Here is a 24134-nt window from a genome sequence, read left to right as displayed (position 1 = left end):
TTCTAAAAAGACAAAAACCATCTAGCCATCCTGCAGATAATATTCCTTCAAAGCTCCTACTTCTCATTCCAAATACGATCGCAAAACCTTTAACAAGTATCATAAATTGCTTTTTAACCCAAGGAAGTTACCCTGACAGCCTAAAAACTGCCTCACTCAAACCCCTTCTCAAGAAACACAATCTTGACCCTAATTTACCTGCCAATTTTAGACCCATCTCTAATTTGCCATTTTTAGCCAAAATAACAGAAAAGCTGGTAAACACCCAGCTTTCAGAATACCTGGAAGATCAAAATATCCTACACCCCTCACAATATGGCTTCCGCAAAGCACGCAGTACGGAAATCCTCCTTATCTCACTTACAGATCATATTATAATGGGTCTTGACAAAGGCTACTCCTTTTTATTAATCCTGTTAGACATCTCCGCAGCGTTTGACACAGTCAACCATTCCATTCTTCTGGATCGCCTAACAGACATTGGTATCTCAGGATCTGCCCATAATTGGTTCAAATCTTTCCTTTATAATAGATCCTTCAAAGTTAAAATCAACAACAAAGAATCGCCATTAACAAAATCCAATCTAGGAGTACCACAAGGATCTTCCCTTTCCCCAACCCTTTTTAATATTTACCTCCTACCCCTTTGCCAATTGCTATCCGACCTTAATTTAATTCATTATCTGTATGCAGACGATGTACAGATTCTTATTCCTATTACAGAATCTATTTCCAAAGCACTTTCCCATTGGAATAACTGCCTTACATCTATCACTAACCTCCTCAATAGATTAAATCTGGTCTTTAACTCTTCAAAAACGGAGCTCTTCCTCATCTCTGCAAATGAAGAAAATACTCCCATACCATACCCTCACAACGCATTCATCACTCATAAGCAGGTGAGAGATCTAGGAGTAATTCTGGATAATAGACTAAACCTTAAGAAAATGGTCAATACCACATCCAAAGACTGTTTTTACAGACTCCAGGTTCTGAAACGACTCAAGCCACTTCTTTTTTTCAAAGATTTCAGAACAGTACTCCAAGCGTTGTTATTCTCTAAGATAGACTATTGCAGTGCTCTTCTCCTTGGCCTACCCAAAGCGACCACTAAGCCACTTCAGATGATTCAAAATGCTGCAGCAAGATTACTGACTAACACCAGCCGAGGAAATCACATCTCTCCCATCCTCAGAAACCTACATTGGCTACCAGTAAATTTTAGAATCCTTTATAAAGCAATCACCTTAATACATAAGTCCATCCATCATCAACTCCAACTCGATCTTGAAATCCCCTTCAAAATGCATTCCTCCAATAGACCTATTAGAGACAATCATAAAGGTACTTTGAATTACCCCCAACCAAAGCCTCACGACTTTCCTCGACCAAAGACCGAGCTTTTTCTATAGCAGGTCCATCTATTTGGAACAACATTCCTTCAAGCCTCCGACTGGAACCCTGTCTCATTACGTTCAAAAAAAAAACTTAAGACGTGGCTATTCCACCAAGCCTTTGATGAGCCTCCAGACAACCCTTAGTCTTCTTTTTCCTCATTTGGATTTAGAAGATCAAAGTCCTACAACCTTTCAGACAAAGAACTCTGGCACTCACTGATTAAAGCATCTTTTTGCTCTATTCCAAATTCCTTTGGATTATGCTTCTTCAATTATTTTTGACCTTTAACTTCCTTCCAGCTCTTAAGCTTCCCAAGTTTTTACTCCTTGTTAAATGTAACTTTATCTTATTCTCTTCTCTTGTTAATTACTTTTATTTTATTTATTGCTTCTGTTACACCCTTGTTTTATGTAAACCGATCCGATATGGTTTAATTTACTATGAAGGTCGGTATAAAAAACTGTTAAATAAATAAATAAAATACTTCCAGACCAGTTTGATGCAATTGAATATACTCCACCTGTACCGATAAGAATATGTTTTGATTTTAACAGAGGTATGCTTTTACATACTCTATTTTCTCATTTTCAATGTTACCATTTTATATGTCATCTGTTATGCGTGTTTTTATGATTTGTTTTATTTATCTATTATTATTTGTGTACTTATTTATGTATTGTAGCCCCTGATGCAGCCCAATTGTTACAGGGCGAAACTCGGCCTGAGTCGGGCGTGGTTAATTTTAAGTCTTCCATAAAAAGATCAGGATTTGGACATATTGGCTTCTAATCTTCATTTCGTTGCCTCCACGGCTTTGTTAGACAGCCTTCCTTGTTGCTTTCTCAGCCTAGCAATGAATGATGACATAAATCTAAATGGCATCTCAGAGACATGGTGGAAGGAGAATAACCAATGGGACAGTGCTATACCAGGGTACAAATTATATCGCAATGACAGCAAATTGGTGGCAGGGTGGCACTTTATGTCCGGGATGGCACAGAATCCAACAGGATAAAGATCTTGCAATTGACTAAATGCACAATTGAATCTTTATGGGTAGGAATCCGTTGTGTGTTGGGGAAGAGTATACTACCATCCACATGGCTAAAATGATGAGACAGACAGTGAAATGGTAAGAGAAAATAGGGAAGCTAACCAAATTGGAAGTGCAGTAATAATGGGAGATTTCAATTACCCCAATATTGACTGGGTAAATGTAACATCAGGATATGGTAGAGAGATAAAGTTCCTGGATGTAATACATGACAGTTTTATGGAGCAATTGGTTCAGGAACCGACAAGAGAGGGAGCAATTTTAGATCTAATTCTCAGTGGAGAACAGGATTTGGTGAGAGAGGTAACGGTGATGGGGCTGCTTGGCAATAATGATCATAACATGATCAAATTTCAATTAATGACTGCAAGGGGGACAGTATGTAAATCCACGTCTCTAGCAGTAAACTTTCAAAAGGGAAGCTTTGAGAAAATGAGAAAAATAGTTTTTAAAAAACCCCTGAAACGTGCAGCTACAAAGGTTAAGAATGTGCAACAGGCATGGATATTGTTAAAAAATACCATTTTAGAAGCGCAGTCCTGATGTATTCCTCACATTAAGAAAGGTGGAAGGAAGGCCAAATGATTGCCGGCATGGTTAAAAAGTAAGATGAAAGAGGCTATTTTAGCCAAAAGATCTTCATTCAAAAATTGGAAGAAGGACCCATCGGAAGAAAATAAGGTAAAGTATAAGCATTGGCAAATTAAATGTAAGACATTGATAAGACAGGCTAAGAGAACATTTGAAAAGAAGTTAACCGTAGAGACAAAAACTCATAATAAAAACGTTCTTAAATATATCCAACGCAGAAAGCCTGTGAGGGAATCAGTTGGACCGTTAGATGATAGAGGGGTTAAAGGAACACTTAGGGAAGATAGGATGTTGTGGAGACTACCCATTCCAGAGATGGTTTCCAAGGGTGACAATTAAGATGAACGTAACCTAATCACGGTGAATCTGGAAGATGTAGTTGGTCAGATTGACAAACTGAAGAGTAGTAAATCACCTGGATTAAAGAGTATACTCCACAGGGTTGTGAAAGAACTCAAAAATGAAATTTCAGACCTATTACAATTAATTTTTAACCTATCATTAAAATCATCCATTGTACCTGAATACTGGAAGGTGGCCAATGTAACCCCAATATTTAGAAAGGGATCCAGAGGTGATCGGAAACTATAGACTGGTGAGCCTGACTTTACTGCCAGAAAAAATCATGGAAACTGTTATAAAGAATAAAATCACAGAACATTTAAATATATGTGGTTTAATGAGATACAGCCAGCATGGAGTTACCCAAGGGAAGTCTTGTCTCACATTTTTTTGAAGGTGTGAATAAACATGTGGATAAAGGTGATCTAGAAGATGTGGTGTAATTGGATTTTCAGAAGATATTCGACAAAGTCCTTCATGAGAGGCTTCTAAGAAAATTTAAAATTCATGGGATAGGAGTTGATGTCCTTTTGAAGATTACAAACTGGTTAAAAGTGTTAGAGAAAGGGGAGCCTTGAGAGGCGTTAGCCCTCTGTTATGTACATGCAGGCTTTGGCTAGATATAGCAAGAGATGCTATGAGCAGCTGCTGCGCGAGAATAGGAGATGTGTGCCCTTGGACCTCGGTGAACCCAGAGAGGAGCTCCAGGGAAACACCGAGGCTGGTGAGACAGATCCATGTCTGGGTAGAGACCAAGCCCAGGCCCCTGCCGACCTGCATACCTCAGTGAGACCAACCACCCTTGGTTGGTCTCTGAGTGGTCCTCCGACTACTCCAAGCCCTTTCGGACCTGCCGCTGGGAACGACAATGGCAGCAGGCCGGACAGGAGATGAGGGCAGACGAAGGCTCTGGAACATGAAGACTGAAACAGGAGACTTGGGGTGTGAAGACTCAGACGAGAAGCTTGAGATGTGAAGACTCAGACGAGAAGCTTGAGCACGAAGACTCAGGATCAAGGTTTTAGGAACAAGTTCTGGTTTGAGGCTGCAACGCAACGTGCCCTACACAGCCCACAGCCCATGGACTGTCGCAAACCACGCTTGAGTGTGAAGAGATTCCAGATGAATACATGGTAGTTGAAGCTGAAACATGGCGAAGATTCAGTAGAAGCCTGTACCAAGGTGCGCCCTACACAGCCGCCCATGGCTGGTCGCGGACCACACTGGAATGGCACAGGTTCAATCAGAGTCTTAGGCATGGACGGTGCAGCCATCAGAACATCTGAGGGCCGAGACAAATTCCAGGCTAAGGGACCAAGACGAGACTTGGCTTTGAGCAAAGGGAAGGGGGCCAAGGCGAGACTTGGCTTAAGGCATGAAACATGGAACCAAGACGAGACTTGGCTTCAAAGTGAAGATGACCCTCCAGAGACTAGTGCTGTGAGACGAGATGGCTGGCCCATGCCACGAGTTGACGAGACATGACATGACACGCCAGAGAAGGTAGCCATGAGGAACCAAGGGTCCAGGAAGCAGAAGCAGAAACTAGGCATCAGGAAGGAACCCAACTGACTGAGGCTCCAATGTTCAAGAACAGGAACCGGATGGACATCTGGAGGACTTGAGGAGCTGGAACATCACAGGAAGACCATGAGACATCAGGAAAACCATAAAACAACAAGAAGAGACCAGGAACATGAAGAATGAAGAGGGATCCCACGAAGAACAGGAAATACCAGCAGGAGTGAAGACGAGAAGTCCTTGAGACGAACTAACTCCTTGCAAAGGCAAACAAGGACTGGAAGCTGGCCCTTATATAGGGCTGAAGTTCAGGAAATGCCCTAGGAGGAGTCCAGGTGGGGCCAGGAGGCTGGCCCTTTAAATCTCTGAAGGAGGCATGGTCTGCGCTCTAGGAGACAGGAAGCAGGAAGTATGCAGAACCATGGCCAGCAGCCATGCTGCAGGAGCAGTGCAGGGAGAAGCCAGGCCTCTACACAGGCCCTGATGTCAGCAGCGGCTCCTGCCGCTGCTGGAAGCACCGAGGGAGTCTCCAGCCATCCGGAAAGCCTGGGGACTGTGGCCTCCAGGCCGTGAAGCTGAAGAGAGCGTCAGCGGCACTCCCTGCCACAAGAGGGTCCCGATAGGCTTGGCTCCAAGCCGCGCTGAAGATTAAAGTCCACGGCTCCTGCGCTGTGGATGTAAGTGCAGAATCATAACAAAAAGACAGGAAACAGAGTATAATTAAATGGTTGTTTTCACAGTGGACAAAGGCAAACAGTGGACTGATGCGTTTTAATATATTTATAAATGATCTGAAAAGGGGTATGATGCGTCAGATGATCAAATTCGCAGAATACACAAAATTATGCAGAGTAGTTAAATTTCAAGCGGATTGTGATAAACTGCAGGAGGCCCTTGTAAGGCTGAAAGATTGGGCGTCCATATGGCATGTGAAATTTGATTTGGACAAGTGCAAAGTAATGCATATAGGAAAAAATAACCGTTGCTATAGTTATACGATGCTAGGTTACATATTAGGAGTTACCACCCAGGAAAAAGATCTGTTTGATAGTTTAGTTTATATTACATTGAACTCCTCAGCTCAGTGTAATGTGGTAGTCAAACAAGCAAACAGAATGTTAGGAATTATTGGGAAGTGAATGGCATAATGCACCTTGAATACTGTGTGCAATTCTGGTTGCCACATCTCAAAAAACATATAGTTGCACTGCAGAAAGTACAGAGAAGAGCGACCAAAATGATAAAGACCTGGATATCGTCTCTATGCAGACGATATCCAGGTCTTGATCCCCATCGAAGAGTCACTCGCAAAAACTCTGTCTCACTGGGAAACCTGCCTCCAAAATATCAAACAGCTTCTCACAAGTCTCAACCTGATACTAAATTCATCAAAAACGGAACTTCTACTCATCACACCAGAAAACAGCTCCCTCACACTCACCCATCCTACCGTACCAAATACTACACAAGTAAGAGACCTAGGAGTTCTAATTGACAATCACCTAAACCTGAAAGCCAACATCAACAAAACCACCAGAGACTGCTTTTATAAGCTCCAAGTGCTGAAAAGAATACGACCTCTCTTCCACACACATGACTTTAGAACGATTCTACAATCAATCATTTTCGCAAAGCTGGACTATTGTAACACCATCATGCTAGGTCTCCCCTCATCACACACCAAACCATTGCAAATGGTCCAAAATGCCTCCGCCCGTATACTCACTAACACCAGGAGAAGAGAACACATAACCCCTATCCTGATGGACCTTCATTGGCTGCCCATACACTTCAGAATAATCTACAAGGCCATTCTCACCATTTTCAAAAACATCCATCAATTAGCTCCAATCGATCTCCATATCCCCCTCCGATTACACCACTCTACAAGACCGACAAGAGATGCTTACAAAGGTTCACTTCAAGTACCTCCAGCCAAAACTACCAGACACATCACGCTTAGAGATCGGGCATTCTCCACAGCCGGTCCAACTTTATGGAACTCCATTCCCCCGGATCTTAGAATGGAACCCAGCATCTCAACATTCAAGAAAAAACTCAAGACGTGGCTGTTCACGCAGGCATTTCCTAACTCCAACATTATTTAATCTCCCATCAATCAACACGCTTCGCTAGTAATAACGTTAATAAATGTTATTTATTCAATGCTATCTATACTTATATATAATTATCTGATCTTCATTTTCCTTCTCACTCCAAGTTATTGATTTCCTTGTTATATGTAACTGCTTTTTCTGCACTATTGTTCAAATTGTAAAGTTTTATTATTATTACACCCCTGTTTCTTGTGAACCAGCATGATGGGACTATCGTCCTGAATGTTGGTATATAAAAAAACTTAAATAAATAAATAAATAAATAAATAAATAAAGGGCATGGAATGGTTACCCTATGAAGCAAGGCTAAAGAGATAAGGTTGTTCAGCTTGGAGAAGAGAAGGCTGAGAGGGGATATGATAGCGGTCTACAAAATCTTGAAAAGACTTGAACAGGCAAACGTAAATTGATTATTTACTCTCTCAGATAATAAAAGAACCTTAGGGCACTCCATGAAGTTAGCAAGTAGCTCATTTAAAACAAATCAGAGAAAATTCCTTTTCACTCAACACATAATTAAGCTCTGGAATTCATTGCCAGATGTGGTTATGCCAGTTAGTGTAACTGGGTTTTAAAAACTTTTGAATAAGTTCCTAGAGGAGAAGTCCATAAACTGCTATTAATATATAAGGAATAGTAGCTTGAGATCTATTTAATGTTTGGGTACTTGCCAGTTACTTGTGACTTGGATTGGCCACTGTTTGAAACAGGATGCTGGGCTTGATGGACCCTTGGTCTCACCCGGTATGATGTGTCTTATGTTCTTATGAGAAAAAGGCCTCCCAGAGATGAGAGCAGGATCCAGAAACCACTACCTTCCCTCCTTGTCACCTATGAAGATGAGGGGAGTTAATTTATAAAATAAAATTTGTAAAATAAATATTTTCCATTTTGTAGAACTTGTGCCCTGTGTGTGTGGTAATTAATATGTTTGATATGCCTGAGTAGGTCATCAGTAGTGTATGACAGTGAATGTGAGGATGAAATATGAGTACTGGGAAGGAGAGTGGGGAATATGTATGAATAGGGCATAAATTATAAAGCTTATTAGGTGAGTAAAGATTGTCAAAGATGGTGTTCAAAAGACAAGTGCTATGGTACAGTCTCTTCAAATGTGTCAAGAAATGACTCCAAAACAGATCTTTTATATAAGCCTTTCCTGAGCCTTTTTTTTTAGAAAAAGAAAATTAAAAATACCTCTTCTCACCCTACCACCTCAAAGGAAATAATGGAACTATGCAGGTAAAAGGGAGACCGCCTAACAAACTTATTCCTTTTCTGAGCAGGAATATTTGGCGTAGAGGCCTCAGGGAGATAAATAAAAGCCACACATTTAAGTAGGTGAATAGCTCATTGAGGCGGGGCTAGAGGCAGAGAACAGCCCAATAATGGAGAGGTCGATATTCAGCATCGCTTAGCCAGATAAGTAAGGCATTATCCAACTACGTGGCGGCAGCTGAATATCTGCCCATGCCATACATCAAAATGGTGCTGTCCACTGGGGTGAATGTTCCAGAGTTAATTAATTCCAACGTGACCCCAGAGGATGGCATCAGTTGAAGAAGAAAAGAAGAAAGAAAAGGACATCGTTAGAGCTTATCTGAGGCCTGGGCTACGGGCCTGGGCCTGGCCAAATGAGGTCTCACCAGGGACTTACACAGGGGAAATATCACCTCCTTTTCTGTTGATCATTCCTTTCCTTTTGCAGCCAAGCATCTTTCTGGCTTTTGGCATCACATTATCTACCTGTTTGGTCACCTTAAGATCATTAGATACAATTACCACCAGATCCCACTCATCTTTCATGCTTAAAAGAATTTCACCCCTATACTGTTCCTCTCCCTTTTGTTTTTGCAGCCTAATAGCATAACTCTGCATTTTTTAGCATTAAATCTTAGCTGTCTGACCCTAGACCATTGCTCAAGCTTCAAGATCCCCTCCTTCATATTTTCCACATCTTCCTGACGGTCTACCCTGTTGCAAATTTTGGTATAATTGGCAAAAAGACAAACCTTTCCCGACAGTCCTTCCACAATGTCACTCACAAAAATGTTGAAAAGAACCAATCCAAGGACTGATCCTTGCAGCACATCGCTAGTAACACCCATCTCCTTAAAGTGACTCCATATACTACTATCCTTTGTCACCTCCCATGCAACCATTTTCTAACCCACTCAGTCACTTTAGGGCCATACAAAGGGCATGCAATTTATTTATAAGTTGCCTATATAGAACCATATTGAAACACAAGTACACTATATCTAGTGTTCTCCCCTGATCCAACTCTCTAGTCATCCAATCAAAGAAATTGATCAGATTTGTTCAACATGATCTACCTTTGGTAAAATCATGTTTACTTAGATCTGTAATACATTGGATTCCAGAAATTGCATTGTCCTCTGTTCCTGCAGTGATTTTCCATTAACTTGCTCACCATAGAACATAAGAACATAAGAAAATGCCATACTGGGTCAGACCAAGGGTCCATCAAGCCCAGCATCCTGTTTCCAACAGTGGCCAATCCAGGCCATAAGAACCTGGCAAGTGCCCAAAAACTAAGTCTATTTCATGTTACCATGCTAATGGCAGTGGCTATTCTCTAGGTGAACTTAATAGCAGGTAATGGACTTCTCCTCCAAGAACTTATCCAATCCTTTTTTAAACACAGCTATAGTAACTGCACTAACCACATCCTCTGGCAACAAATTCCAGAGGTTAATTGTGCGTTGAGTAAAAAAGAACTTTCTCCGATTAGTTTTAAACGTGCCCCATGCTAACTTCATGGAGTGCCCCCTAGTCTTTCTACTATCCGAAAGAGTAAATAACCGATTCACATCTACCTGTTCTAGACCTCTCATGATTTTAAACACTTCTATCATATCATTAGACTAGTTGGCCTGTAGTTCCCAGCCTCTTTCTTATTTCCACTTTTGTGAATAGGAACCATATTTGCCTGTCTCCAGTCCTCCAGAACTACTGCCGACTATTAAGAAGCACTTGTACAGTATATAAAAGTGATTTTTCCCTGATAATGCACTACAATGTGTTTGATATGATACCTCATATAGGAAAGGCATTCCTTTTCCCAGTAATTTGGACTTTCTAAAGCATATTTAAATAGTGGTGACACCCTCACTTTTTCTAAATATTTTTGCACTGTGCATATATGATGACTTTTCTTTTAGTGTGGCTTGTAGACATCTTATCTTTGCCCAGTATAGGCCACCTCCAGTCCTTGTGGACATCAATCTGTCTAGGTCTTCAGGATATCTTTAATGAACATTTATGAGAAATTTGCAATCATATTGTTTCAACTGCATGCAAATCTATCTCATGCTCATTCATTAGGGATATCTGTAGTTCTCGAGTGGACTGGTATCCTTGAGGATTGCAGATTGCCTATCCTGATCTTTGTATTATTATCAACTATTTTTTATTCCATTGCCTTTACATAAAAGTTGTAAATTAGAAACCTAAAACCAGCCAAAGGTTTCTGGGTTCAGTTTACAGTTAGTAAAGCCAGTGGTATTGCCTGCTGCGCTTTGTCAGCATGTATCTTTACTCAGAGACTCAACATGGGAAGAAACCAAAAGAATATGCAGTAATGCCAAGACAAATAGGTACATCCACCACACACAGACTAAAAGTTCAGAGTTACAGGGTCCTATAGCAACTATGCACCAATTATTTTCAAACTCAATTTTAGTACACAGTTGTAAAATTTAAAGGAGTAGAAAGCAGCTACAGTTGACTTCAAGCTACAGATTACAGTACTTCAAAGATTTAAAGACTTAAATCTCAAAGTATTTATTATAGATTAGCAGTCTTTGCAAAGTTCTGCTACAGATGCAAAACAAACATCTGCACCCATGGCAAACTTTGCATGAAATTTTACACATGCCCCCAGCTATGGCAATATGTGGAACATTTGGCTAACAGACAACCCAGGGTTCAAAAGAGGCAACATGAGGGCCTGCCAAAGTCAAAGATCCTCTGGTTGGCCAGTGCCGCCCCCCCCCCCCCCCAAGTCTCTTGAGGGCCAAACAGTGCTGTGTTGGTGGGGCTGTTTGGAACCCTGCCCCTAAGCCCTATTGGAATTTTTTCTTCTGGCATTGGTCTGGCCCAATCTAGTTGTTCAGGGTCAGAACCAGGTATATATAGCGGGGGGGGGGGGGGGGGGGGGAATGGGACACCCTGATGTCTCCAAGAGAAACACACTGTGAAGCAGAAATGACTTGCTACTCATCAATGCAAGGATAATTTATTTGGGAGACTGGGATAGAAAAACAATAAACATGGAGGTAATATTTAGTCAATGGCTAGATTACAAATTTAGCCAGATAAACTTATCTGGCTAGCTTTAGAGAGATATTCAGTGGTGCAGCTGTACTAATGATTACATCCGGCTATCTTAAAGATAGTGTAATGGGCATTATATTCCCCTGGTGAATACAAGAAGGTGGGCTGTAAGGCAAATCTGGGAAGTAGATCCAGAATATAACAGAAATCAGAATAGGAGGCAGACTCCAACTCCCAGAAGGCACAGGGTGTTGCAAATGACATGAGCATGAGCCCCTCTTGCCGTGGATCAATTGACACAACCTCGCAGGCAGGGCCCTATGGTCTGTGTCAACAGCAGGTAAACAAGTCTATGACAAAGTCCAAAGGGCTGTGACTATGGTCAGATCTAGAGAGCCAGACAAGGCTAGAGATGAGACAAGGCTGAAGAACCAGGCTGAACCTTAAGACAGACATGAAGAAAGGCTGAGACTGATGCTGAAGACAGACATGGAGCAAAGCTGAGGCTGAAGATGAAAACAGATGTGGAACAAGGCTGAAGCTGATGACTGGAGCCAGGCAAAGACTGAAAACTGGAGCAAGGCTGAAGACTGGAACCAGGCAGAAGACAAGGAACCAAACGACCTTCTTGCTGAGGCAAGGAAGGGATGTCAGGAAAGCCCTTTTATAGGGCTGCAGGTTGTGATATCATCCATGAGCACCATGGGTTTTCCTGCCATGGGCCCTTTAAGACTACTGACTTCAGGTACGTGTGCAGCTAGGGGAAGATCCAGGGCTGGTAAGCATGGCAGCATCCCTCTGCATGTGCTGCTTTGTGGCATCTCATCCGTATAGCAGCTGGTACTGGGTTCACCAGAGCTGGAACTGGGATGGAAACTGAATGTTGGGCTAGAATCATATCTAGGTGATGGGACAAGGTCTGTAATAACCCATTTACTTGATCAAGTTGCTGCTGGGCTGGCTGCAATAACCTGTTCAGACCAGTTAACTCAGTCTTTTGTTCCTGCATCCAGGGAGGCCAATGCAGCAATGGCCTTTTGCAGAAATGCAGTCACCAAGCTTATGGCCTCAGCAACCTGTTGCGAGTGACATGAGCGTGAGCCCCTCTTGCCATGGCATAACTGATGCAACCTCAAGGGCAGGGCCTTATGGTCTGTGTTGATGGCAGGTGAATGAGTCTTGGCACGAGCCAGGCTATGACAAAGTCCAAAGGGCTGTGACTACAGTCAGATCCCAAGAGCTGGACAAGGCTAAAGATCAGACAAGGCTGAAGGAACAGGCTGAAGCTGGAAACAGACGTGGAGCAAGACTGAGGCTGAATCTGAAGACAGACGTGGAGCAAGGCTGAGGCTGATGACTGTAGCCAGGAGAAGACTGAAGACTGAAGCTAGGTGAATACTGAAGACTGAAAAATGGAGCAAGGTTGAAGACTGAAACTAGGCAAAAAACTAGGAACCAAATGACCTTCTTGCTGAGGCAAGGAAGGGATGTCAGGTTTTCCTGCTATGGGCCCTTTACTTTGGGTGAGTGCACACCTAAGGAATGTCCGGGGTGGGTAAGCATGCCAGTGTCCTGTCATATCTGCTGCTTGGTGGTGTCTCATCGCAGGTGGGCCCATTGGCAGGCAGGTGAGTGTAGCCGTTTGCATCCCGCGATTCTTTATACCCAGCCTTGTTTGCTGTATCCTAATAGTTTGCCCTCTGTGACTCTGTCTGCCATCTTAAAATGCTTTCCTTTTGGGACAAATATGTAGGCCTTGTAGTAGAATGTTCTCAGGTCATTTGTGAGGTGTTCTGCCATGCCACATTTCATGTGGCATCATCTCATTTCCCTGGTGGCAGCAGTTTCTGCACATAGTTTGCAGTCTTTGGTGCCTCTCCCCAGAACGTGTCAGGAAGGTTGGTATCCAGAAGCATGCTCCTTGCTATCTCCATTAGCATGCAGCTGTTCCTCTCAGCATACGGTTCTGATTGGGAACATAAAGCACTGTAGTCTATCCACATACTCTCTTCCTTTGTCCATATGAATGGTTCCAAGTTTAAGCTGGAAATTGTTGCTTATCACTGCCATGCACTCCTTGAGTTTCTTCAATATTTCACTTTTGTGTCTCAACAGGTAGGACTTTGTGTACCTGGAATAATCTTTAGAAGTTGTCTGCTTCAACTATAAAATGTGCCATTCATTATTGATATTGGATTGCTGAATTCAAATATTACAGTTAAACCAGCTGATTGGCTACTATTTCCATAATATTTAAGTTTTTACATTTTACATCTCTGTCTAATGCATAGGTAGTAGAGTTTTAATCATAAATTGTAAACTTAGGTCTTTTCGTGTGTTTATGGTTGCATAATATTTCACCTGGGCTATTTATGTAACACTTTAAAAATTAAATCAGCAAAAGGATTATAGAAATAAAATGTACTATGAAACAAAAGGCTAAAAACTATTATGTATATATATGTACATAGTTTAGTCCTTATTCAGCAGCTACTTGGCTCTTCTTGGTTTGACTTTTGTATTCATTAAAAGGAATATCTCTTGTCACTGTTCAGCAATAGTCTGCAAGCGTTGATGGGCTCCATTTACCCTGATACAATATTACCATTGCTGCAATATCCTGGTGAAATCACTCACCATGTTCATCGTTCACTGCTCCGCAGTTTGGTGTAAAAAAATGTAGATGAAAGTGCAAAAAATGTATCTTTAGTGACATGTTGCAGACAAGGGCTTTTGTATACCTTGAGGAGTTTTTCCACCAGCTCCTTGTAGTTTTCTGCCTTGTTTCCAAGAAAATTTCTAACCACTAACCGGAAGGCTTTCCACACCATTTTATTCTTGCCACACAATGCACAGTTAAATGCATCATCTTGACAAAGTTCTTCATCAGACTTAGTTTGATGTGTAACGGTGGTAACAAAGATGTGTATTCGTCATTTCTGGTTTAATTTAAGATCCTTTCCCTTCTTAACTCACTTATCCTCCACAATTTCCAAGTCAAAGGTCATATATACTGACCAAGTAGCATACCTTGAAAACTAAAGCCAATCAACTATTTTAAACATCATTTGCATTCTCCTTGACACAGATTTAGTAAAGTTTGACTTCATTCATTTCAGAAACATTTTGACTGTAGAACCATGTCATCAATGAAAATCAGGAAGTATCTGTTTAGGTTGCCATCTTCATTGGTGGATTAGCTCCAGTGGCCATCTTGCTCTTCTGTAGCTTTCCTCTGGCGGTGGGACACTTGTCACTTTGCCTTTCTGACAGCACACAAATGTCATTGACTTTGTGCATAGGGATATCTTTAAATCCACTTGTGGCACTGTAAGCAGTCTTGGACTAGCCAGAGAACAGACTCAGGCTGGACTCTGGTGTTCTTTCATAAACTTCTTTATTAGCGACAAGAAAACAAAACAGAAACAGATCTGCTTAGCATCGCAGTTCACAAAAGAAAGACAACAATCAAGCTGATTCAATAAACTCCGCGGGAAAGCCAGCACTCCGAGGTGAGCACCCGCTCTCCCAACGCGAACCCAGGCACCTCTCCTGGGCACGCAATTCTTTATTTAAATTAGGGCCCGTGCTAAGGAGGCGCTAGGGACACTAGCACATCCCTAGCGCCTCCTTATTAGCGGAAGCAGCGGCTGTCAGTGGGTCTGACAACCGACACTTAATTTTACCAACGTCGGTTGTCGAACCTGCTGACAACCACGGATTCAGAAAACGGATGCCGGCAAAATTGAGCGTCCAGTTTCCAACCCATGGGCTGGCAGACAGCTTTTTTTTTTAATTTTATTTTTGGGACCTCTGACTTAATATCACCATGAATCATATCTAGGTGATGGGACAGAACACCCTCAACTTATCCAGCTATATTCTAGCTGAACAACTAGCTGCACATCTAGAATTTACCCAGATAAGGGCTGAATATAGCTGGGTAAGCCATTTAGATGGATAACTTTTATGTTAAACACTAAATTGATTTCAAACCAACCTGTCTATTTAATGATAGGAAACTCGTCCCGCAGCAAACACCCACAATTATCAAGGACACACTTCCTTATTCCAACATAATTTTGACCTTCATACTAGGCATCATAGTGTGGTAAATTTTTTACCCATGTCACTCTGCCTTCTTTATAATCATCGGTCAGTCCATTTCATTTTTATAATTTTCTTGATGCAATTAAAACACCCGGTGATGATAAAAACTTATTCCTTTATAAATTAATAACCAACTTATCTGTATATCACCGTGTTCAATTCGTGCTTTTTTTCTTTTTTTCTTTTCCCGTATCAAGCTTTGATGCCCTTAAGTTAAATCAGCAATACGTCCATCATTCATATTGCTGAAAATTGCCCGACATTGCACAATGTTTCGGACCCATGTTCAGTCCTTCTTCAAGGGCGAAATTTTCTTAGATAGCATGGCGGCTCTCAGCGTTTTTCTGAGAGCCGCCATGCTATCTAAGAAAATTTCGCCCTTGAAGAAGGACTGAACATGGGTCCGAAACATTGTGCAATGTCGGGCAATTTTCAGCAATATGAATGATGGACGTATTGCTGATTTAACTTAAGGGCATCAAAGCTTGATACGGGAAAAGAAAAAAAGAAAAAAAGCACGAATTGAACACGGCGATATACAGATAAGTTGGTTATTAATTTATAAAGGAATAAGTTTTTATCATCACCGGGTGTTTTAATTGCATCAAGAAAATTATAAAAATGAAATGGACTGACCGATGATTATAAAGAAGGCAGAGTGACATGGGTAAAAAATTTACCACACTATGATGCCTAGTATGAAGGTCAAAATTATGTTGGAATAAGGAAGTGTGTCCTTGATAATTGTGGGGGTAACTTTTATGTTATCCATCTAAATGGTTTTGAATATGGACCTTTGATGTACAAAAAAGAAAAACACTTTACAAAGTCTGCTTCACATACTAAAATGGGAAATAGGATGTGTTATTTGCGATAGCATGCACTATTTCCCAATTTAGTGTGCACTTTGGACTTTGCAAAGATTTTCTTCTTTGCAAATCGTAAAATTTTGCACATAGTTTTACATGTGCAACATTTTATTTTATTCAATAACTAATGAGCTGCTGCAATGAAAAATTATGCAAAGCAGTTCATTAACTATCAGTGCATAGTTAAAATATATGCAAAATTTACGTCACAAAACATTTTGCAGTTTGCGGGTTTTTTTGCTAAAAACTTCATAACAAAATTTTGCACAGTGTTTATTTACTTATATTCCGTCTTTCGGCACTTCAAAGTGGGTTACATTCAGGTGCTGTAGTTATTCCTCTATCCCCTAAGGGCTTGTAATCTATGGGACTTATTTACTAAAGATTTTCTCCCATTTGTTGTCTATGAAAAATATTCTCAGTAAATAGGGCCCTAAGTGTGTACCTAAGGCAATGGAGGGTAAAGTGACTTGCTCAAGGTCACAAGGAATGGCAATGGGATTTGAACCTATTGGGCTCATTTTCTTGTAAGTCCTGGTTGTTGCAGTCCTGGCCGCAAGCACCGCAGCCAGGCCCTTACCGCCTTGTTTCCGGACCTGCTCCCGCCTCCGGAGTCCTGGTTGCGGCCTGTTTGGTGGCGCACCCGCTGGGGCTGCGCCGCCGTGAAGGTGCCTGAGGATGCCCTGTTCCTAGGCACGTGCACGCACCACTTGGGCGCCTTTCTAGCCCGTTTCCCGCCAGTGGTGACTCCGCCCAGTTCCTGACGTCAGACACCGCGGCCTTGATAAGCCGGCTGCGGCCATCCAGTCCTCACCTTGCAATGGGTTAGCTTCCCGGTTTCCTGTTGCGCTGTGCCCCGGAGTGACTCGCTTTGCTTCGTCGCTCCGTTCCTGCTACAGTACCTGCTTGGTTCCTGCCTGCCTGCTACAGTACCTGCTTGGTTCCTGTTTACCTGTTACAGTACCTGCCTGGTTCCAGTACCCGAGCCTTGCTACACTTCCTGCTTGGTTCCAGTACCCGAGTCTTGCTACAGTTCCTGCCTGGTTCCAGAACCCGAGCCCAGTTACAGTATTGCTACTGTCCTAGTCTGGTTCCTGTTACCTGTCCTGATCCACAACCCGCCTAAGTCCCAGCGGCCAGGCCCCTACGGGCTCCTCCCAGGGGGGCTTCGGCTTCCAAGGGTGAAGCTGCCTAAGTCTCAGTGGTTGGGTTCCTACGGGTTCCTCCCGGGGGAGCACCAGCTTCCAGGGTGAAAAGCATCTACGTCCCGCCTGAACATCTGCCTCCCGGCCTGCCACATACTAGAGACCTTGACCACCTTTCCCAGTCTCCAGCAGGTCGGCCCAAGGGTCCACTAAACTGAGACTCCCACAACACTGGTAGCAACATAGTATGTAAAAACCAATTACTGTGCACACAAAAAAAATCAAAACACTGTTTAGTACATCAGCCTTTATGTCTGCTCTCTGACAGTCCCTTGAAAATTCTCCAGATACCAAACACAAATTGAGCAAAACTAGGAGGGGTACACTTACCAGGTTTTGTTTTGTTTTTGACCTCTTTCACTATTTCCTATTCCTCAGGTCACATGGCATTTTCTGCTCTCATCTGTGTAAATACATTAAGTACTTCCTCCTTTGCAAATTAGTTTGTAATCATTTCACAATCATTTATGCTCCATATCTTGCCTTAAGCACTAAACACTCCCCATTTTCTGTAAAAATTGAACAAAAAAATTTGTTTAGAAATCTACTTTCAGACAGTTCCTCTCCTCACTAATCCCATCTTCTCCTGTTATCTTTCTATTCTTTTATAACTAAAGAAGGTTGATTGATGAGAGAGAAATACAATTACTGCCGCTCAGCTATTTGCAAGTAAAGACATTTAATTTAAATGGAAGCATATTTATTACATGCAACAATATGAATACACTTTCTTCCTGTTCACATATTACAGATCTTGGACAATCTTTACAGGAAGTCCTCAGTTTAGAGGTCAACCTTGTCCATATTCATTCAGTGTTAATTAACATTCACCACTCATGCTTGTTGTACATGTTAAACACATGATTCATTGCAAATCCTGTTCTTCCTTTACCTTCTGGTCTTTCAGGAATAGGAGGAATGTACTAATGTTCTCAGACATTACACCAGTTCTGTCATAACAATTATCCTTCAGTTTACTGTGATGTATGCATGGTAGTGGTAGTTGTGGATTGGTTATTGAATATTTGTTGTGCATTACTATTGTTACGCGCCCCACCCGCGGTCGTCCCGCGCATGGGACCGCTCACCTTTGGGGTTCCACAGCGGGTCCTGGGTCCTGTCTCCCTCGCGGCCCTGGCAAGTCCAGCTAGGCCGCGGCGTCCCGCGGCGACGGTCGCCGGGCCTTCGGCTGCACGCCAGGCCTCACGCCGGGCCTCGGCGTCACAGCAGCTAGCCACGCCCCTACTCACACGTGCGCAGACCAGCCACCCTGATGTAGGTTCCAGAGCGGGGTCTAGTTCCGCGGTGCACCCTGATTGAACTCATGTTAAAAGGAAGTTCCTGGCCTCACTTCCTTGCCTTGGCAATCTGGTCCGTTTGTTCCTGAGATTGCCTTTGCTTGTGTTCCTGCTTGCTTGTTACTAGCCTCGTTCCAGGATCCTTCTGTTCCAGTTCCATTCCTGCTTGTTCCTGCTTCCTAGCCCTGCTTGTTTCAGTGTCCGTTATTCGTCTCCCTGGTCTTACCTCTGACTGTCCTTCTGGTAAAGACCTCAGCTTGTTCCTGACCTGCCTGCCTGCCTGCCGCCTGCCAAAGACCTCAGCTTGCTCTTTGACCTTGCCTGACCTCTGGATCTTGACCCTTGCTTCATTGACCATTCCTCGGACTCACTTCTGGTCTCTAACCTTTCTTGATTCTGGCTCTGCCCCTAGCCTTGTCATTGCCATCTCTATTCTGGTTCGCTCTCCTCCAACCTGTTTCCAGCCTTGAACCCAATAGCGCTCCTCTAGCAGCTGTGGGCACGCTGAACTTACACTCTCCCAGGAGACCCTGCGAGGCCCACCTAAGTCCAAGCGGCCCGGGTCCCTATGGGCTCCTCCTGGGGGGGACCTTGGGCTTCCAGTGGTGAAGCTCTACACAAGCTCTACACTGCCTCTGTCTCCTTCCATGCTCCGCCCCCCTGTGGACAGTCCCTGTACTACCACAGGACAAGGGTCCACCCCCGAGTGCAACAACTATTAGGGAAAGCAGGAGTTATCGATCAGTTAGTTCTGTGCCAGCAGCATGAGGAGAAAGGAGGGCCCCAACCCTAGTCTCACTCTCTAGTAAGCCAGAAAAGGATGCAAGAGACTCAGCTCTCGCTCATCAGTATCACCATCCCTTCAGTATAAAAGGAAATGTATAAGGGCTTCGGGGTGGGGGGGGGGGGGTTCTTAGCATAATTTAGTTCTTTAAATGAAATTCTCATATTGCTTGCATATCTAGTTTATGTTGTCACTTCCTATATTACCTGTTTTGTGTAAGGAGGGATGTGCATGATACCTACAGTACCTGAATGTAATCCACTTTGAAGTGCTGAAAAAAGTGTGAAAAGTGGAATATAAATAAAAACAAATAAATAAATAGATGTATAAATTAGCCTGCGTGACAGAGGTAAAGTAGTGCTATCTAGTGTCGTATTTTAATAGGTTATATCTTTTTATATCCCTATAGTCCTGAACTTCCGTATTCCCATGAATATATATGATGTAAGTCAGAAAGGATGAGAGGTGAATAATTCTAAAAAAGGTTTATATGCGTTTGGAAAGCATGTGGAGGGTAAAGGTGTGTGGGAGATGTGAACAAAAGAGTGGATGAGTGAAAGAAGGAATAAAGATGTAAATAGAATAAAAATAGATTTTTGAATATGAGAAGAGACTGGAAATGTTTGTGGTGTGGACTAATGTAGGCATTATGGCAGACCAAAGTGTTTTTAAAAAAGCAATCATTAAACGCCCCTGCAGGAAAAGTGGCATGAATGTTTCGAAACCAGCTTGGGCTTGGGAAAAATGAACCAGTGTTTAAAATTAGAGGAAAGCTATTATATCGTTTTAGGGGGTTTCTAAGACATAAAAAGGGATTTAACTATCAAAATCACTTTTAATGTGAAGCAGTGGGAGTTGTGAAGCAGCCTTATTATCTAAACACAGAGTTACTTTTGCCTCAGGCAGGATTAAATACATTAGAGTCTGTAGGCGGCTGCCAGAGGGCAATAAAAGCATATTCAGTATGTATAGCATATAGGTGGTATTTGGGTGACTCAGTATTTGTGGCTCCATCAGTGGAGTAGAAAAACCTATAGGGTCCTTCCTCATCTTCCAAATATTTTACTTTAGGCCATAACAAATATTTTCTTTTTTGATAAATATCTTCTATTTGCTTTAACTATAGTTGCTGCTTGGATATTTGGCTCTATTCACTAGTCAGGGGTCAAAACTGATTTGGGTGAATCAAGGCCGAATTTAACACTGCAATTTGGTAAACATCTAGAAATTATCTGTGCCTGATTTGAGACTGGAAGTGACTGTAGTAAGGAGTGCTAAGAAATAACGGAGACCCACACCCGGATGTTATTTTGTTAAAGTACTATAACATTTATGCTTCAGACATTTCAAACCTACTTTGCAAAAGAGTGAGGGTGCCTCCCAACTAATTCAAGCCAGGGTTACAGAAGATCACAGAACCAACTTCATTCCAGCTCCGGTGCTCTACCTCTATGCTTATAAGTAGGTGTGCTTGAGCAAAACTTCTTACTGACTAGCTTAATTACCCTTTCAAAATGCAACTCCCTTCTACTAACTGAACTCAAGAAAGGCTGGTGCTTTTCAATAGTCTCTGTGTTGCTTTCTCTAGTGTGAAAAACACATTAGCCTCAAATGTTTCATGCACCCCGGACAAACGATTACAATGCAAGCATGTAAAATATTGTGCAACCTTCTATAAAGTATGCAGCTATGCTAATTTGGAATAAAAGCTATACTAGAAAAATTATACATATTTGTTGCAAGCCATATGCTGAAGTACTATAATTTATAATGTTTCAGTCCATTTCTTGCAATAAATATGTAATTCATGGCCCAGTGTACAACCTCACAATTAATGTCTCTTCTTGGCTGCCTTCCAAACACCTACTGGCAAAAATTTAGTTTGGCAACAGGAAATCTTCAGTGAATGAAAGCAAGGGCAGAACAGAACTTTGGTTTAAATCTCAGAAATCAGATTAACCCCATTAGCTCCACCAGAGCATTTCCCCTAAAATGAGCAGTTGGAACTGCTTAAGAAGCATTCCCATGCACTATGAAATGCAGGGAGAGCAGTGACTCACCCCAGCACATTGACCACTTGCCATCCCTCAGATCTGATTACCTGGCTTGTGATCACCATAAACTGAGTAATTTAAGACCTGACTATTTGCTCTTGTCTTGTCTCTCCAATATATGACCAAGCGGCCACAAATTCAGACCTCTCATGTAGCAGATTTGACTTTCTTGTGCGCAATCAAACAGAAAGTGAATTAGCAACCCAGCAAACAAGCAACCAAAGTAAACATTAATTGACCTCTCTCTGATTTAGAGATGGAGCAGCAGACATTTGCACAGTCCAAAACCTCACACATAAACAGACTGTCCAGCTCACCTTTATACCAAGGGAAGCAGTGACATTTTAAAACCACTTTATTACTTATATCATTTTCCTTCACAGATTTCAATAGCATCATCCATATTAACATAAGAATGCCACTTTTCTATCTGAAAAAACACAAATTTACTAGCACTCTAAACAAAACACTTAAATCTGCTGCCCTGGTAAAAAGGAGGCACTAAGAGAAATTGTGCGCCCCTAGCATCTCCTCAGCGGCGGGTGCCCAGAAGAGATCAGTTGTCAGCCAGTTAGGAAAACGGACATTCAATTAATTGAGCGTTCCTTTTCCTAACCTGATCGCCCGCACTTTTTTTTTTTTTTAATATTTTTTTAAATGTTGTCCTCCCTTTTGTTCCTCCAACTTAATATCACCACAATATTATGTTGGAGGTAGTACTTAAAAGCAGTATTTTCTGCTTTTCTGTACACTTTTTGGGCTGCTCAAAAATTAACACCTGCTCAAGGCAGGAGTTAATTTCTGAGAGTAAAATTATGCATGTCGGGAGCACTTAACAGAGGTGCTTAACAGAGGTTGCAGTGGCTCAACTGGCTCCGACTGCTGGCTGGGTTCCTCCATGAAGGCTGATATGTTCAGGCTCACATTGAATGGGCTTGCTGAGCTGAGGAGTTCCAGCATCTGCCTGTGCTCAGGAGGCTGGTACTGCTACTCCTCCTCCTCCTCGCTGACCTATGATTGTGCGTCCATCCACAAGGGGGCATGGGAAAGTGCTGCTGTGCTGCTGGTCCCTGGCGCTTGATGCCTGGGACTGGCAGAGTCCTGGGTGAGAGCTATGGAAACAAAGAAGAATAAGTAGCAAAATCAAAAAGTACAAATGTACCATTTGGCATGTGATGTGCATTTTGCATCTCAGTCAATGTGAGCATCTTATACCAAATGATGTGGTCAACTGTAGCAGCCTTGCCATTTACAGGTGAGGTGAACTTACCAACTCTGGTTCGCATGGTGTCCATTCCCTGCCATTCCCTCAAACACATCCGGTCCCAGTTGTTAGACTAGGCGCTCCTTCATTGGTGTCAGTACTATCAGAGAAGGGGCTCCTCCTCCGGTCTGCTGTATATATTTGTTCCTGTTTGACACCTTTGTTTTCAATTCAGCCTTCATATCACAGTATCTGTGAGCCACCTGCTCCCCATTCCATTTCACACCACTGCGCATGGATATAGTCTGGGCAATGGTACAGCAGGTCTAGCTCTTGGATGCCCTCAGTGTTCTGGCTGAATGGTTACTGAAGAGCATGGCTTAATGTTTGAGGACCCCTGCGATAATCATTTCATTGTCCTCCATGCTGAACTTCAAAGCCCTTAGATGAGCTTGCTCTGCTGCCTGGCTGCCAGAATGGGGTTCCACTTCCGCTTCCAGAGAGGTGTCCTCCCTTTCCTCACTCTCCTACTCCCCTCTCTTCTCCCTTCCTCCCTTCTTCCCCCTTCCTGACCCTGGTCTACAAACTCGCTTCCCCTGTGCACTCTCTGTCTATCCCTAGCCTGCTGTCCTCCTCCCGCCATACTCACCTGCCTATACCCATCCCCCCTGCCTCCTCCTATCCCTTCCCTCCTGCCTATCTCTACTCCTGTCTCTGTCCCTACTCCTACTCCTCCACCTAACACTCCTGCTCTCATCCTCCCTCCACCTCTCCTCCCTCCCCCTCTCCCTCCTCTCCTGAAACCTGTCCTCTCCTCTCTCCCCACACCTCTCATGTTTCATCCTCAACACCACCATGCCTCACCACTCCTCCTCTGCCTCACCATCACGCTTCACCACCACACCTCTCCCAAAGGCAAAGACAGACAGAGAAACAGGAAAAACTAACAAAAACTTTCACACACAGATCAAGACAATTGACAAAGGGAAAGGGAAACAGATAAAAAAAACAAGCCACAGGACACCTCACTCAGAACTCGCTAAATACCTCCAACCCCAACTGCCAACTACCACCAATTCACCTACTCTCCTCGCCTCTCTCCAATGCCTGACACATCCTCAAAGAGGCAGCTGCAGGAAGATGGTATATATAAACCAGACAAATAATGCACCACTCATAAATCAACGCACATCACGTAAAATGCCACGTAATGCGTTGATACAATGCTTCATGAAAATTGGCTCTGAGATGCGGTACACAGGAAATTAAACTAACCATGCCCATTTAT

The sequence above is a fragment of the Rhinatrema bivittatum genome, chromosome 1 (assembly GCF_901001135.1).
Source record: "Rhinatrema bivittatum chromosome 1, aRhiBiv1.1, whole genome shotgun sequence".
NCBI lineage: Eukaryota > Metazoa > Chordata > Amphibia > Gymnophiona > Rhinatrematidae > Rhinatrema > Rhinatrema bivittatum.
Note: the sequence above shows the minus strand (reverse complement) of the source record.